Source organism: Lissotriton vulgaris, chromosome 11 (genome assembly GCF_964263255.1).
Source record: "Lissotriton vulgaris chromosome 11, aLisVul1.2, whole genome shotgun sequence".
NCBI lineage: Eukaryota > Metazoa > Chordata > Amphibia > Caudata > Salamandridae > Lissotriton > Lissotriton vulgaris.
Window position 1 is genome coordinate 947,778,185 of NC_141699.1, and position 15,454 is coordinate 947,793,638.

Genomic DNA, 15,454 nt, shown 5'->3' on the forward strand with positions numbered 1-15,454 from the left:
GCCCCGCTGTGAAAAATCAAAGATAGGACTAATCTTGCTATGCCATGGTACTCGGAAGAACTTCGGCAGCTCAAGCTCCAATGTAAACAGGCTGAGCGGACCTGGAGGAAACAGTACCTGGAATCACATAGAGTCCTCTTCAAACAAGCACTGGCGTCCTATAAAATCCAGATCAAGCTTGCCAAAGCTAGATTCTTAGAAGAATCTTTGATGGCAGCTGTAAATAAATCTCAGGCGTTATTTAAGATCGTAAAGGACCTGGCCCATCCTGGCTGTACCAAAAATGTCATCCCGGCCTCTCAAGCTCTCTGTGATTCGCTAGCACAGACCTTTGAGGATAAGATTGCCAACATCTTAAACAATCTTCCCTCGTCAACTGGCCGTGCTGTGCACAATTCCATCTCGTTTGAGAATAGGAAGGAGTGTACTAAATCAGGTGAGCTGAGCAACTTTCCTCTACCATCTTTTGAGGACTTCTGCTCTTTGGCTGACGGGGTGTCCTCTGGCTCACCTTCTGATCCTCTTCCACCCAAATTCTGGAAACTATTTCGTGAAGAGCTGTTTCCCCAACTTTTTAGGTCGCGCCTGCGATTGCATTTCGCCCCTGCTGTCGCAAAGCGATCTATTGTAATCATTTCAGTCCTTTTCCCGTTCAAGGACTAGGCAGAGACAACAGACTGTCACGCGCACGCAGCCGGCCGGAATCGGATCAGGTCACGCGCTCCGATCCCGGCCGGCTGTTCACAACACATGCACGCAGGCACAGGCAGGCACACACACAGGCAGGCACACACAGACACACGCGCACACATCCCCTCCCCCCCACTACAGGCACGCGATGTGCCGGTCTCCCTTGCAAGCCTGAACAATGGCATTTTTCTCAAGCCACTAAAACTGGCTCCGACCAAGCCAGCCCCCCCCCCCCCCCCGCCCGCCCGCCGCCGAAGCGCTAGCAGAGTATTTGGTATAGCGCTTACTAGACAACAATTCCTCCTCCAAGCGCTTACCTTTAGCTGGACTGAGGCGCCTGACAGCATCGATGTCTCCCATATTCCACCAGCCGCAGTCAAGAGGCGTTCCAGCGAGAAAGAGGTAACAGCCACACAGCCTTCATCTTGCGTTCAAAGCATCATTACTCTAATTACGAGACTTCCAGGCACATGGCGGGAGCCGGAAGATACCACCACTCAGAAGGAATGCAGGCTCAGTGCACCCCAGCGGGAGGAGCGGAGCTCGGATCCCAGCGCACAACTTGAGGTTATGTAGGAAGCAAGCACGCTAGTAGCTAAATTCATTTTTTTAGCCTTTCCCGGCATTGTCGGTGCGAGAGCCACCTGGAATAGTCGATGTTAGCACTTTGTTTGCTCGGACAGTTAGGGTCGGCGTTCGCAGAGCGGCAGGATACTTTCCCTTCTTCCCCACCCCCACCCCCTTCTTCCTTTTCCGCTATTCGAGGATGTGAAAGGCGAGGTAAACAAACAGAAACCAGGTAACGGGCTCACCTGGACCCCACGGGACGGGGCTCTTTGAAAGGGCGACTGACGCTGAAGACAACTACCTCAGCTACGCCTGAATGGAGAGAGGAGCGCCGCGAGGCCCCCTGCCCCCACCCTCGAGCGCGAGCTCGGCACCTTCACGTGGGTAGACTGCTGGTACAATGTCTTCACCGCGTGCCGGTAAGGTGATGCAGCGCCCACTGGCACAGCTGCGGGTTGGCCTGGCCTTAGCAGATGTAGATTGGTATTATATTATTTGTAAATGTAGATACATTTATAAAAGTAAACATGGGGCTGTGAAAAGGGGGAGGGCGAATGCATGCAAAGAAATATAAGTAAAAGGTGAACCGTGGCAGTGGGTGAAAATATTTCATATTTTAATGTTATAATACATTAAAAGAAATAAGGTAAGGTCAACCAGCCAGGGCACGGCAGCCTTGGAACTCTAGTATACTCCTTTTTCAGCCGCTGTACATAATGTCATCGGGAAAAACTGTATCACGCTTAATGCAAGAGAGCCAATGAATGAAGTGGTTTAACCCATTGCCTCATGTTGTGATGGGGGGGGGGGGGGGGGGGGGGGAGCAAAATGTAAATGACAGTTGAACAGAACAATGGATGAACAGAGCTGACCGAAAGCCCTTCTCAGGCATATTGTGCTTAAAAAAAGTGTGAAAAACAGACGTATCTTGGACAACGGCCATTCACATTCTCGTTGTTCGTGCTGTTCCAGTGTTCCCATGCTATAATTTTGCCTATTACGTGGTATAGTGGTATAATTTCAGGAATTTTGTGTAACAAATGTAACACAAAATCCCCCGAATTATGTAAATTACACAATAACCAGTGTCCTGAAAGAGAAACCATCTTGTTAAGTTTTATATCCAGCACCTGAAATAGCCACTCAATTATTTCCTCCCAAAGAAATTGAAATCACGCTTTTTGCTTGTAGCATTTTGCAGATATTTCCACTTTTAATAGACTGCTATCCGCTACCAACAGTGCTTCTGTCTCATAAATGAAACGATTAATTCACCTCCTTCACCAACTGGAAAAATTGTAATCATTCACTCTTTCAAGATCTGCCAATCTTTCTACGTCAAATGTCAGCTCCAAAGACAGGAGGCGGGACAAAGGTAAGCAAACCATGGTTTTTCACCCTCCCACCTCCCCAAGGGGACCCTTAGAAGAAATCCACTCGAAGTGTGAGTTCTTAGAAGAATGATTTATTTTCACAAGGCAGTTTTTCTGACAAGTCATATTTGCATCACAGTGTGTAGTGTCAATCCCAGAGCCGGTGTTGCTGCATTTGACTAGCCTTGCATTTCTCTACCTCCTGCGGGAATATGATTAATGAGGAGAATAACATGTTTCCACACCCTGGAATTAAAGGTTGTGGTACGGTGGCTCTGAACTTTTGAAAAAGTGTCTCCTTGTGTCTTTGACCCGGATCTTTTCACTTGATTGATAGAGCAGAGGTCAATATGGCTGTCACAGTCAGGTTGAATCAAGCTTTGTTTATGTGCCTTCCTTTGGGTCACTATAATAACGTGCCTTCCATGGGGGTTTAGAGGCTAATATATCTGTCCAGAATTGATCCAATCAAACTCGCTGTTTTCTTCTACTAAGTCCATAAAGACCAGATTGTTACATTCCAATCTTCCCTCTTTTCTCCCCTTCTCCTTTAAGTGCATGCGACTGGTTGTGTTTCATAATGTATTCCATGTTCTTAACAGAGCTTTCTTCATGTAACATTCTGCTCTGAATTGTCAGTTGTATGCAGATCATAAACCCCTTTTGAACATTCTTTCTGCTGGAGGTGGTTGGAATTCCACAGCAAGAATTGCACGTCTTGCATCTAGGTTACAAGAATACAATTTTACAGTGGAATACATTCCTGGAAAAAAAAATGTAACTGCAGATTGCCTTTCACGTCTTCCTTGTGCGGATAGCCAGAATAGTGTAAATGGACTTGTTGAGGCTGATTGTGTGTTAAGTCTTTCTGATGTTGTCTCTCCCCATTATCAGGAGATTTCTGAAGAATTTTGGTTGAAGTGTCAGGATGAGGACGAAAAATGTGTTTTACTTAAAAGATTCATTCTAGAAGGCTGGCCTGATAAACACTGTATCAAGGATGAGTTACTTCCTTTTTATAAAGTTATGGAAGAGTTAGGTTGTGAAGGGGATTTGATTTTCAAGGCGGGTAAGTGTGTCCCACCTAGTGGAGTACAAGAATTGATTTTAAAACTGGCACATAAAACTCATCCAGGTATATCAGCTATGAAGCGTTTAATTAGACTGCATTTTTGGTGGCCAGGCATGGACAGATATGTGGATCGTACTGTCAGGGAGTGCACTGCGTGTTGTTCTAATGATAAAATGCTTAGAGTACATGTTCCTCCTCTTAGAACTGTGAAATGGCCTGAATTGCCTTGGAGTAAAATTGCATTCGACATCTCAGGTCCATTCCACATTCTTCCAGAATCTTCACGTTTTGCTTTGGTCATCATAGACTATCACTCCAAATGGCCAGAAGTTAAGTTTGTGGCAAAAGCAACTTCTGAGGCCGTCATTACATTTTTCAAGGAAGTTTTTTCTAGAGAAGGGTGCCCCTCTGTTTTGATTTCTGATAATGGTGTACAGCTAGTTTCATCAGAAATGAAGTCCTTTCTGAAGAATTGTAACATCAGGCACATTCAAACCTCTCTCTATGAGCCACATGAGAATGGTCAAGTAGAAAGGTTCAATAGGGTTCTCAAAGGTTTTGTTACTGATTCCATAAAGGAGAAAGGTAATTGGTTAAATATACTCAGGGAAAAGCTTTGGTGTTATCGTATCACACCTCACACTACTACTGAGATTAGCCCTTTTAAATTGCTCAAAGGCAGAGACCCTGCTTCTTCGATCTGTCCTTGGTGGTTCAAGGAGAAGTGTGGGGACTTGATTGATAATAGAGTTGACATTCAGAGTGTTGCCAACAAGATTTGTGACAAGCAGAATAAATCAGCTTTGTGGTACAACAACAAATGGAAAACAAGGGTACATGAATTTGCGATTGGTGATTGGGTCAGGATTGCGAAACCTATTATGGTAAGCAAGGGAATGAGTAAGTATGGAAGGCCCATTCAGATTGTTAAATTTTTTAATAACACTGTTGTCACCCAGGATGGCAAAACTTGGAATGTGAGTAAAGTTGCTAAATGTCCTTCTTTTCAAGATGCTCAATTAAGAAACAACCAATGTCAAAATGACTATTCGAATGTTAGCATTGGTCCTGAACTGTCTTCTGACACTGTGGCTTCAAGAGTTAAAGATGATGTACGTATCAGAAGAAGACCTAATTCTTTGCAAGACTATGTTTAATCTTTCATTCTCTTTTTCTTATTTTTTCATATAAGGGAGATGTGTTACATTCCAATCTTCCCTCTTTTCTCCCCTTCTCCTTTAAGTGCATGCGACTGGTTGTGTTTCATAATGTATTCCATGTTCTTAACAGAGCTTTCTTCATGTAACATTCTGCTCTGAATTGTCAGTTGTATCCTGATGCTGTTGTACTTAGACCCTATGCTCTGCTGGGAAATAAACCTTTTAAATTATACCTTTTTCCTTGGATTTCTACACAGATGTCAAGCTTTCTAATTTCTTAACAATATCTAGCATTCCCTTCTGGGTCCCTTGAACATCCCATCACATCACATCATCCAATCATATCACACCATATTGGTCATCTTCACCATCATCATCATCATTGTCAACATGCATAAAACACTATAACCAGTAAATATTTAAACAGGGGACACTGGTTTGCTGGCATCCGCAAAACAGCAATGTTTTTATCTGTTTACAGTAACAAAAAAGATCCTGAGTTTGGTGGGGCATTACATAGTTGGCTAGCGAGACAATAAATAAGGCCTCCTCCCAGGCTATGACAGATGCACCTTAGGGACAACCAGCTAAAGATTACTTCCAAAAGGTAACATTTGTTTAGGAGCATACATTTTGCGTTTGGATTTCAAATAGTTAAGATGATGGTCATGTATTTGTATCAGAGATAGGATTAATGCTAACCTCCATGGTCAGCCAAAGTAAAAGTCTCAGAGTAGCTAAAATAAGGTTCTTTTGATGAAATATTCACTAGTAACCTGGAAGTTGGGTTTTAGTTCACCTGTGATTTCAGCATGTGTGTCTCCGAAACGTCCAATACAAATGGGCTGATTTTCAAACTGTACTTTGCAATACGTATTGTAGTATTACAAAATGTACACAAAATGCAATTTACACTCTGAGGAGTTTTATGACTCCCTACTCTCTATACTTATTTGTGGAGTTCTCCGCCTCGACTACAGAGTGTCCGAGTGCACGCATAAGTATAAGGAGGGGTTGCAGAGTTATGGAATTCTTCATGCAGTTTGTGAATGTAGAAAAATAGTAAACTTACTAGTGAGTGTAATTTTACCTTTGAAAATCAGTCTGAAAGAGCTTTATGTTCTACTAATATGGATACAACTGTAGGTCTTGCAATAGAAGCTCTCTGCAATTTATTTATAAAACTGCCAATTTACTATGACTCTCATTATGAGTGGCACGAAAAATAGCCCAGATTCACCTCACTCTGGAGTTACTGATACCTTTGGAGGTAGGGGACATTCTGGCCTTTACAAGTAGGACGGTGAGGCTCCCCTTAGAAAAGAGTAGGCCTGAGCGGAGTTCCGCTACGCAGAATTCTGTGAAGTGTCAAAAAACCTTCCCCGTGCTACGCTGAGGTCCACGAGCAGGAGAACGCGTTAGGGTCATGCCGTGTACAGTGATTTTGAGTGCCGGGTGTTTGTCCCGAGCTGTAAAATCATCGTAAATGGCACCAAGCACAGCACAAGCAGCGCAGCTTCCGTTCTGCTACTTTTCTACTCGAGCAGCAGCTTTCTCAACGCAAACAAAATGTTTCTCATTGAGAGTGGTTGCCCCCTGTCAAAACCTCTTGCATTGAGAAATCTAACCACCTACATTGAGAAATCTTACCAGGAGATTGATTTTCCTCACTCACGCTCGCCAACTCGATCTTGGCGTGCGAGGAAAAATCTTGCTGGGTGGTGGATTTTCCTCGCTCATGCTCGCCAACTTAATGTTGATGAGCACAAACGAGGAAAAAACTCTGTTCGGTGGAGCAGAGTTTTTGGGAACTCCACATGCTCCGTGGAGTGTGGAAAACTCCGCAAAGTCAGCCAATGGCACGAAGTTCCCCACCCAGGGTTAGAAATGAGGAACTACGAGAAGAATTTGTAATACTGGTCCAAATCTTCCTGTAATATGTCACCTGAACCCATATTTTCGTATTGAAATTTCAGCTGCTTTTAGCATCTGAACTCTGTATATGAATATAAACCATTCTGCAGAAGCACGGTGGCGCTCATAGTTCTGATGTGACCAGCTGTTGTTACTGATTCCATCGAAATTAAGAGGCCACTGGTAAAGAGGGTCTGCATAGTACATAAGTCAGTAACTCCACTTACCAGTCTATACTGCTAAAAACTACATGATAGCTTGTAGGGTTAATGAAATGTGCTTAATTTCATATTGGGAAATTTTGTGAAATTTCAGAATCATTACGTGAATGCAAAGTTATACAAACTACAAATCTGGAATTTTGTGCTATATTTTAGTGTGAAATACGTCCTCGTATTAATATTGGAAATAAAGATGCATTCTTTTCTAAAAATTGCTCAAACATCACATATGCCTTGAACAAGGCACTCTCCTGTTCTGTTGTATGGTACACATTGTTCTGGTGCTCCCATGATAGGATTTTTACCTAAGCAACCCCCAATTCTGCCAAGTTCTGTACTGGTGTAATTCAGCTGAATATTGCATTAAAAAGTGCAACACGAAATGCTCGAAATCTTTTGTGCATTACTTCAGTGTAACTGTAATTTTTCCCCAACCTATAGAGCACCTGAGAAGGGTCAATTGGAAACAACGAACCAGTGTCCACAGTATATTGTTGCAATTTTTCTACTCTTTCTAGCTACTTGGGTCTGAATACCAGAGTTGGGCAGTGATTGCTCTGAGTATGAATTTGATTTGAGGGACTTCAATTTTAGATCTTGGGAAATACATTTTAGTTCTTGCAGGTCATGTTTCTCTGCAAACAAGAGAGGTGAGCATTTCTGGTCACTTCAGTTGGACATGCAGCTGCCTCATATATCAGCAAAGCAAGGCCTGTGCACGACCTCATTGGTGCAATGGTTCTATCCCTGGCAAACTGGAGACAATACTTTGCGACTACCACAGTACCTGGATCTGCAAATACACTTCCAGTATGGGGGGGGTTACCACAAATATACGTCAGTGCCCAGTTTACCCCATTGCCAAGGGTACCAGGCACACAAGAGCAGCAACAGCAGAAGTATTCAAAGGAGACAAGAAATATCCAATGTGTTACCAAATCAATTTCATGAAAAACTATGACAGGGCATGCAAAGTATGTGTGCTGCTCATCACGAAGCAGGATTGTTAATGACCTGAAGACAAGTCAATATTGAGTGTTAACATTCATGATCAGTGTTTGATTGGAATGAAACTTAGTCCTGTCACTCCAACATCAAAAGAGGTGACTAGAAGTCTGACATTCTTTCCTTATAGGTAACCCCTAACAACTAAAATGATTTACATTCGGTTAAGTTTGTTCAATCAACTCCCTTCACTGATTCCTACCTGAACAGAATGTTACACTCATTTTTAGGTCTCGTGGCGATTACCGCGCAAAAGCGCAGTCTCGCCAGAGACCTATAGTCACCGGCTCAGCTTCCCAGGAGACAAGAGATGGCCACGTGCATCGTCAAGAATGGGATCGGAGCGGGCCGCGCGCACGTGTGCACATCTCCTGTCTCCTGGGAAGCTCCAACACACACAGCCACACCTCCCCCTGCTTTCGCACACGCATGCGCGCACACACACACACACAAGCGCACACACAGAGACACCCACACGAGCGCACATACACGCACGCACACATACAGAGACACACACACCACCCACCCCCCGCTGCCGCACACACACACACACACACACAAGCGCACAGAGACACCCCCCTGCCGCCCCCCTCCAACTAAGCCCCACTCAACGCATCGGCATCACTCCTCCCGGTCCAGGTGGGGCATCGGATTCCGACCCACCAGCCACATCGCCTAGGTCACGCGCCCCACCAGCGTTAGTCCGGCTTCTTCTGTGGAGACTGCTGGTCACACTGGCATTTCCTACCCAGGGGAGGGGCATCACGGGGGCGATACGGGCACCATGAGCGTCAAGGCCGCGCGAGAGAAGCAATACTGGAGGGGAAGGCGTGCGCGAGACGCACTGAAGCGCGCGCCAGGTGGGGGAGGGGGTCTCTTGCAGCCGGACTCCGTGTACTGCCCAGAGGCGGAACCGGTGCGCACTTCTTTGGGAGGGTGTGGAGGGGGAACAACAAAACACTGTAGTGGAAAAAACTGTACGGATTGTCTTGCAGAGGGTTTATGAAGTACTGCTTGCATTTGTACCTTTCATTAGTATTGGACGTAGTGTAGACTTTTCTCCAAGAAATGCAGAGCGCTTACAGCAGGCATTTTGTTGCAGCAGGAGCATCTCTAACGTGAGAGTCTTATATTGATCATCATAATGTGCTTGACCCAGTTGAGGCTGAATTACTGTAACCAGGGTCAAAACGGTGGTAAATAGGACAGTGAAACATGTCCTCTTTGTAGTATACATATTCGTTGGATTTTACACATTTATGTTTTATACTGCAATACTTATGACACAAGGAGAGAAAGGCCTTTGCGCAAAGTTGCATGGTTCTTGATTAAATGAAGGAGCAGGGAACACAAGCCGGGTCTCTGTGTTTCAAGTCCAGTGATTTAACCTCTACACCCGCTTCCTCCGGTCTGGATTGATTGAGGAGTGGCAGCTCTGGTGGAGGATGCGTGGATCGGAGCTCTGCTTCTGCCACCCACTTTTAAAGAAGAGGCAACAGTTTCAGCACTGCTGGTGCCTCTGCACGACTGAGGCGGAGGAATGATGGCTAAAGTTTGAGAAGTTCTGCATAGAGAGGAAGCCTGCAGCTGGCAGCAAAGCCTCCACGCGGATGTGGTTTTAAAGTTAAAGTGGCATTCCAGCTATAGCCAAAAGAATATCCGCACACAAGCTTGGGTGGACTGAAGAACAGACACATCCTGGAGCGCGAGAGCACAGACAAGTGATAGAGGGCTCCATGGCTGGTGACTGCTGAGAACAGGTGACCGGCATAGTGGGGAGGTTGCACAGCTTGGGTAAGAGCAGTAAGTGAAACCATGCTCCCGTGCCCAGATGGCTGTTAGAATCTAAGGGAAAGCAGTGGGCCACATTGGAATTCTGCTGAAGGCAACACCGGGACATTGCTGAGGCCCAGATTGAGTCACCAGCGTTAAACGAATGCTAGGGTTCACTGCATACAGTAAATTGCTCCCTAAGTCACACAGCACAAGGAAAGCACCTGTAATTTCTGGCACTACAAACCAAGGAGGGGAATGATTTGGACTCTACATTGTACATTTCAATACATTCTCTTGAAAAAAGAAGGTGGAGATTTTTGGTGATACTGCGCAGTCTGACAGGAAAAGTTTTATGAAAGAGAAGTGAACCAGAAATCACTTTCTTGAATAAAGAAGACGTTCCACTGACATCTGATTGGGGGCAGCACACCTAGTAGTCATCAAAACAGAGTGGCGATACATGGGTGATCCCACCCGATGTACAATAAGAAACTCTGAAACAGTTCTGAATGGAGTGCCTCGTTGTATTTTGAAGGAGCAGTGGCGAAGCAGAGGAGCTATTTCACTGTATTATTGGGAATCAGCCTCCCAACATTGAAACCGCCAAGCACAGAAAAGAGCAAATAAAGTAATGCTCCAAAAATGCAAGCACATGAAGCTCTAACAGCAGGAAACAGAAGATCAGAACTCTGGCAGTGGCAAGGGAGTTAATCTCACACCAGAGGGTGGAATTGATGGCTGGACCATATGCAGTTTGATGGAACACCTTTTGGAATACAACCAAATCAATCAGGGAGGCATGCCTGATACTTGGTATCCTGTAAGATGAGAGAACATAGACAAGTGGTGTCAGACTCTCTTCGGGGTCACCGGGCAATTTCGATATTTTGTCACTGGTGTCTGGCCCACTACGGCTCTGAAATCTTGGCCAACCTTTTTTGCGTGTGTTTCTCAGGATAGTGAGGGTGACCAGACCAAGGCTTCTCAGAGAGGTAGTGTGGGGGGCAAGAGCTCTGAACTCTACAATACACCAACAGGAACACTAACTTCATGCCCAGTTCTGGTCTTTTGTGAAAATCACAAAACAAAATACCTTACATTTAAGTTAAGATATGAAACAGATGGCTATATCTATTGTTGGCTCCACGGAAAGCACTAAACCTTCTTGTTTTACCTGTCACCTGCCCAAGATCAGGAAGCAGGCACACCGAACCGGCACCTCCTCACCACTTCTTGTCAGCCAATAGCAACCCCCATGCCCAGCGTACACAGAGAACTACACTGCTATGGCACAGCACTACCAACTGCCTGCCTTCCTGCCCCTACACTGTTACCCAGTGGTGCAGCCACAGGACAGTGGCTACATTGCCCGTGTCTGCCCCGCAACACATTGTTCCTGCCATGGAGGTTTCCCACAGCGGGGTGCAGTTAATAAGTACAGGGACCCAAAGATATGTGGCATCGCAGAATAAGAAGGGACATGGTACAGGTAGGCTTTTTAAAAATGTATTTATTAGTTTTCACTTTTATATAGCGCAATCTTTACCCGCAGGTATCAGAGCGCTTTAAATCAGCATGCTTATAACAAGCAAGACTAGCACTCTATATTACTGCCAACTTTGCTTAGCATAAGCAACAGCTAACCTTTCACAAACAATGTTTATATACCAATTGAAAATTAAAAAAATAAATAATGCAAAGCCAGTAACTCAAACTTTAATGCTGCGAGACCTATTGCATTGTAAATGCTTGTTTCCATCTGTCGCCAGTCTCTCACTTCAGCACGGGTTCCAGATTGCTGGAAATTGGCGATGGTCTCCCCACTGCTTAAAAGGGAGAATCTGGACCCCACATGCCCAGCCAACTTTAGGCCCATCTCCCTCTTGCCATTCCCTATTAAAATTCTAGAGAAACTGGCCACAAAACATCTCTCCAACTTTCTTGAGACTACTGATTGTTTGGATGTGGTTCAGTTTGGGTTTAGACCGGCACATGGGACAGAGTCGGCATTGGTGACTGTTCTCGATGACCTTCGAACGCGTGCCGACCAGGGTCGAGCAGCCTTTTTAGTGCTGCTCGACATGTCGGCCGCGTTCGACACGGTCAGCCATGCAATCCTGATCAGGAGACTGACGGAGGCTGGGGTGTCGGGCTTGGCCCTTGAATGGCTGGTGTCATATCTCGATCAAAGGCACCGAGGTAGTTGCCCTGCCACCCTTTAAATCCAACATCAGGAGGGTTGGTCAGGGAGTACCCCAGGGCTCGGCCATCAGCCCCATTCTTTTCAATCTTTACCTCCGTCCCCTGATCACTCTGATTAAATCTTTTGGCATAACAGTCACCAACTACGCCGATGACACCCAACTTATCTTCTCGTTTGAGGGTAAGGACGGGGTGTCGCAGGAGGTCTTCCATCGATGCATGAGCACCACAGCAGAATGGCTTGGTAACCACTCCCTACAATTTAACAGCTCGAAAACCGAGGTGCTACATTGCTCTATGGATCGGACCCCCAGACCCCTACCACAGGGTTTTTGGCCTCCTGATTTCCAAGGTAGTAGTCTGCCTGCCGAATCGGTTCGGAATTTGGGGGTAATGTTTAGTTCTGACTTACAGCTGGACACATCAGTGAACAACACTGTGGCCACTTGTATTGCATTACTTGGATCAATGCGAAAGATTCTACCCTTGCACCCGGTACAGGCCAGACCAGAGGTAGTGCGGAGCATAATTTTAAGTTGTCTCGACTACTACAACGCACTGCTGCTGGGGGCACAAGTTACTCTGCTAGGAAAACTCCAACGAGTACAGAATTTTGCTGCCAAACTGGCACTCTCGCGACACCGCCTGGACTCTTCTGCCAAGGCACTTAGGGACCTCCATTGGTTGCCAATCTCGCAACGGGTGAACTTCAAAGCTTTGTGTTTGGTTTTTAGGGCTCTACACGGACAAGGCCCGTCTACTCTGCAGGACCTTTTCTCATGGTACATCCCTCCAAGACCACTCCGGTCAGCCTCGGCTTACTTGGTGGTAGTACCCAAGTTTCTGAGGTCCCGGATGGGTGGTCGGTCCTTCAGGTTTACCGCAGCGCGGCTGTGGAATTCTCTACCGCTAGGCCTGAGGGGCCTGGAAGATTTTTCTTCCTTTAAAAAAGCATTAAAGACCCATCTGTTCCCCAGAACAATGTAAATAGATTGGAAGCTGGAAACATCATGTATTGTGTCATAACAGTCTAAGCGCCAGGATGCCCGTCGGGTGACAGTTATAGCGGTATAAAAGAACGCACATACATACATACATACATACATACATACATATCTCATGTAAATTATACTTAAGTATTTAAATGTTGCCTGTCTCTGCCGGCTTCGGAGTGAGGGGGATTTCGTTAAGGAGGCGGGTTTCAGAGGGGTGAAGAAGAAGCTCTCTAGTCTGGGGGTTGAGGTGGTTTGTGTTGCGCCACGCGCCGGGACTCCTTTACCCTGTCACCCGGGATGGTCAGCTCATGCATGCCTCTTTGTGCGCCGGCTCGGGTCCGTTGGCAGTGGCGTGCAGGTGCTTGGTGCTTCTATGGATGCTCTGAGCTCTTCTTGCGGCTGGGTTCGGCAACCCGTGCCTGACTGTGATGGGGCAGGTGGGACTGCGATGTCGCCGTGCCACCTGCCCTTGCTCTGGGAAGAGATGGTCCTGTGCAGTGAGAGCGCTCACGCCTGATTCTTGGTTTCCTGTTCCGACTTCCTTCCCATGTGGTGAGTGCCATACATAATAATTAAAAATGAAAACAATATAACATCGAATAAACTCTGAAGACTGTACATTGTTGGCACGTTCCTTGGGTTGCCTTAAATAAGGACCTCTGTGACTGTGTGTAAATGAGTTGTAACATGTAACCCAATTCAGCCGAAAATACAGTCATGCTTTGCATTCTGTATAAAAGTTCCGAGTAAATAAAGTGCGAGTTTCTCTCATCCGTTTGTGGCAGTAGTTTGTATGTTTGTTTCCATCTCTCATAGTCCTAGTGCCAGTAAGCAGGCACAAACGCGTGTCTCGTTAATTCACTGACACAAGAGAACTGGCGTTCCCCTGCACACCGAACAAGTAGGGACATCAGAGGAGTGACTGGCCTCTGATTAGACACAAACTTGTCAGCACCAGCACCTTCGTCACTCGCCTGATTCACACAGTTTAGCTCAGTCATGCTGGTGCCAAATTGTATATTTGGGAGTGAGAGGATAAGGAGGGGCTGACGATCGACGGAGTGTTAAAAACAGTATCTGCGATAGGTTAAACATTAATTAAAATAAGTTTAAATGGCGTCGCTGGAGTCAATTGAGAGGGCTGCTACGGTTTGCACGGCGAGCACGTTATGTAAACAGCTCCGTGTGAGTGCACCTCCGACCCAGCAAGAACTCCTTCAGTTCGGAGTGACACTGGACCAACAGGGCACTTGGAGCCACTGGGGGTTGAGTCATGTGTTATTTATTGATAAATTCACTCGGAATACGTGGAACAGCCAGGGTCGGACTAGCACAGCAAATACATCTGGGCATTAAAATGAAAGTGGCCCTCATTAGCGTGTTTCAGCTGAAAAAAAACAGTATCCCACATTTTCAAATCTGGGCAGTTTTCATCGCGTAAATTTACCCTGTATATGTATTTGGAAGGTATGGAATATACAATGCATTGGTGCCCGCTTCAGGCAAAATTTGCTGTAATACCTGTTTTGTGTTTTAATTCTATTTGAAGCTACTCATAAGCTAAGCCTCTAACACTGCATGATGGTTTCACGAAATGAATATTTTCTAAAATATGTGATCACTTTATGAACATGCTGAGTTCACTTTCACATAGCGTGCTGTATTAGTTTTTATGTGGGGTTGGTTTCTATTCTTTGTATGGTACTGTGTGGTGTTTGTTCCTGTATTTTTTTCTCCACCGCCAATTTTACGCCACACAATTTCAAATGTCACCAGCCGCCACTGGTGACTCTGTCCGCAGATCGCGAACTATTACAGCTACGACAAGGGAATAGAGACCTTATTTCCTATTTGTCACATTTCAATAGGTTAATTGCAGAAACCTCGTGGCCTGAAGAAAAGAGGGCAGCACTCTTTTATCAAGGGTTAAAAGATGATCTGAAAGACGTTCTTGCGCAAATCGATCCTCAACCAACTACTTGTTCAGAGTTAGTCAATCTAACTTTACGTCTGGATCATAGACTGTCCGAAAGAAGAACTGACAGGAAAAAATATGATAAATCAAGTTGGAAGTTCGACAGTAAACCCAGAAATCAACTTAGTAGTTCAGAAACAACTACAGAACCAATGGAAATCGGGACTCTTAGGCAACTATTGTCTAAAGATGAAAAAGATAATAGACGTAAAAATGGCCAGTGTCTTTATTGTGGTGGAAAGGGACATTTCGTGAAAGATTGCACAATAAAACCTAAAGGTAAGACTGTGAGTGCTAACAAGTCTGTGGCTGTGACTACAACTGAGCAAACGTCGGGAAACTATTGTGCCCAAGATGTTTAGAAGGGGATCTCTTGGGAACCATCGCCTTCCCTTCAATAAATTCCTGTGTATCCAACTACAAATCTCACTTCCGTTTGGCAGTACAAATTCAGTTGACTTCAAAAATATACCAAATGGAGGGGAGGAGCTACGCGGGCATCCA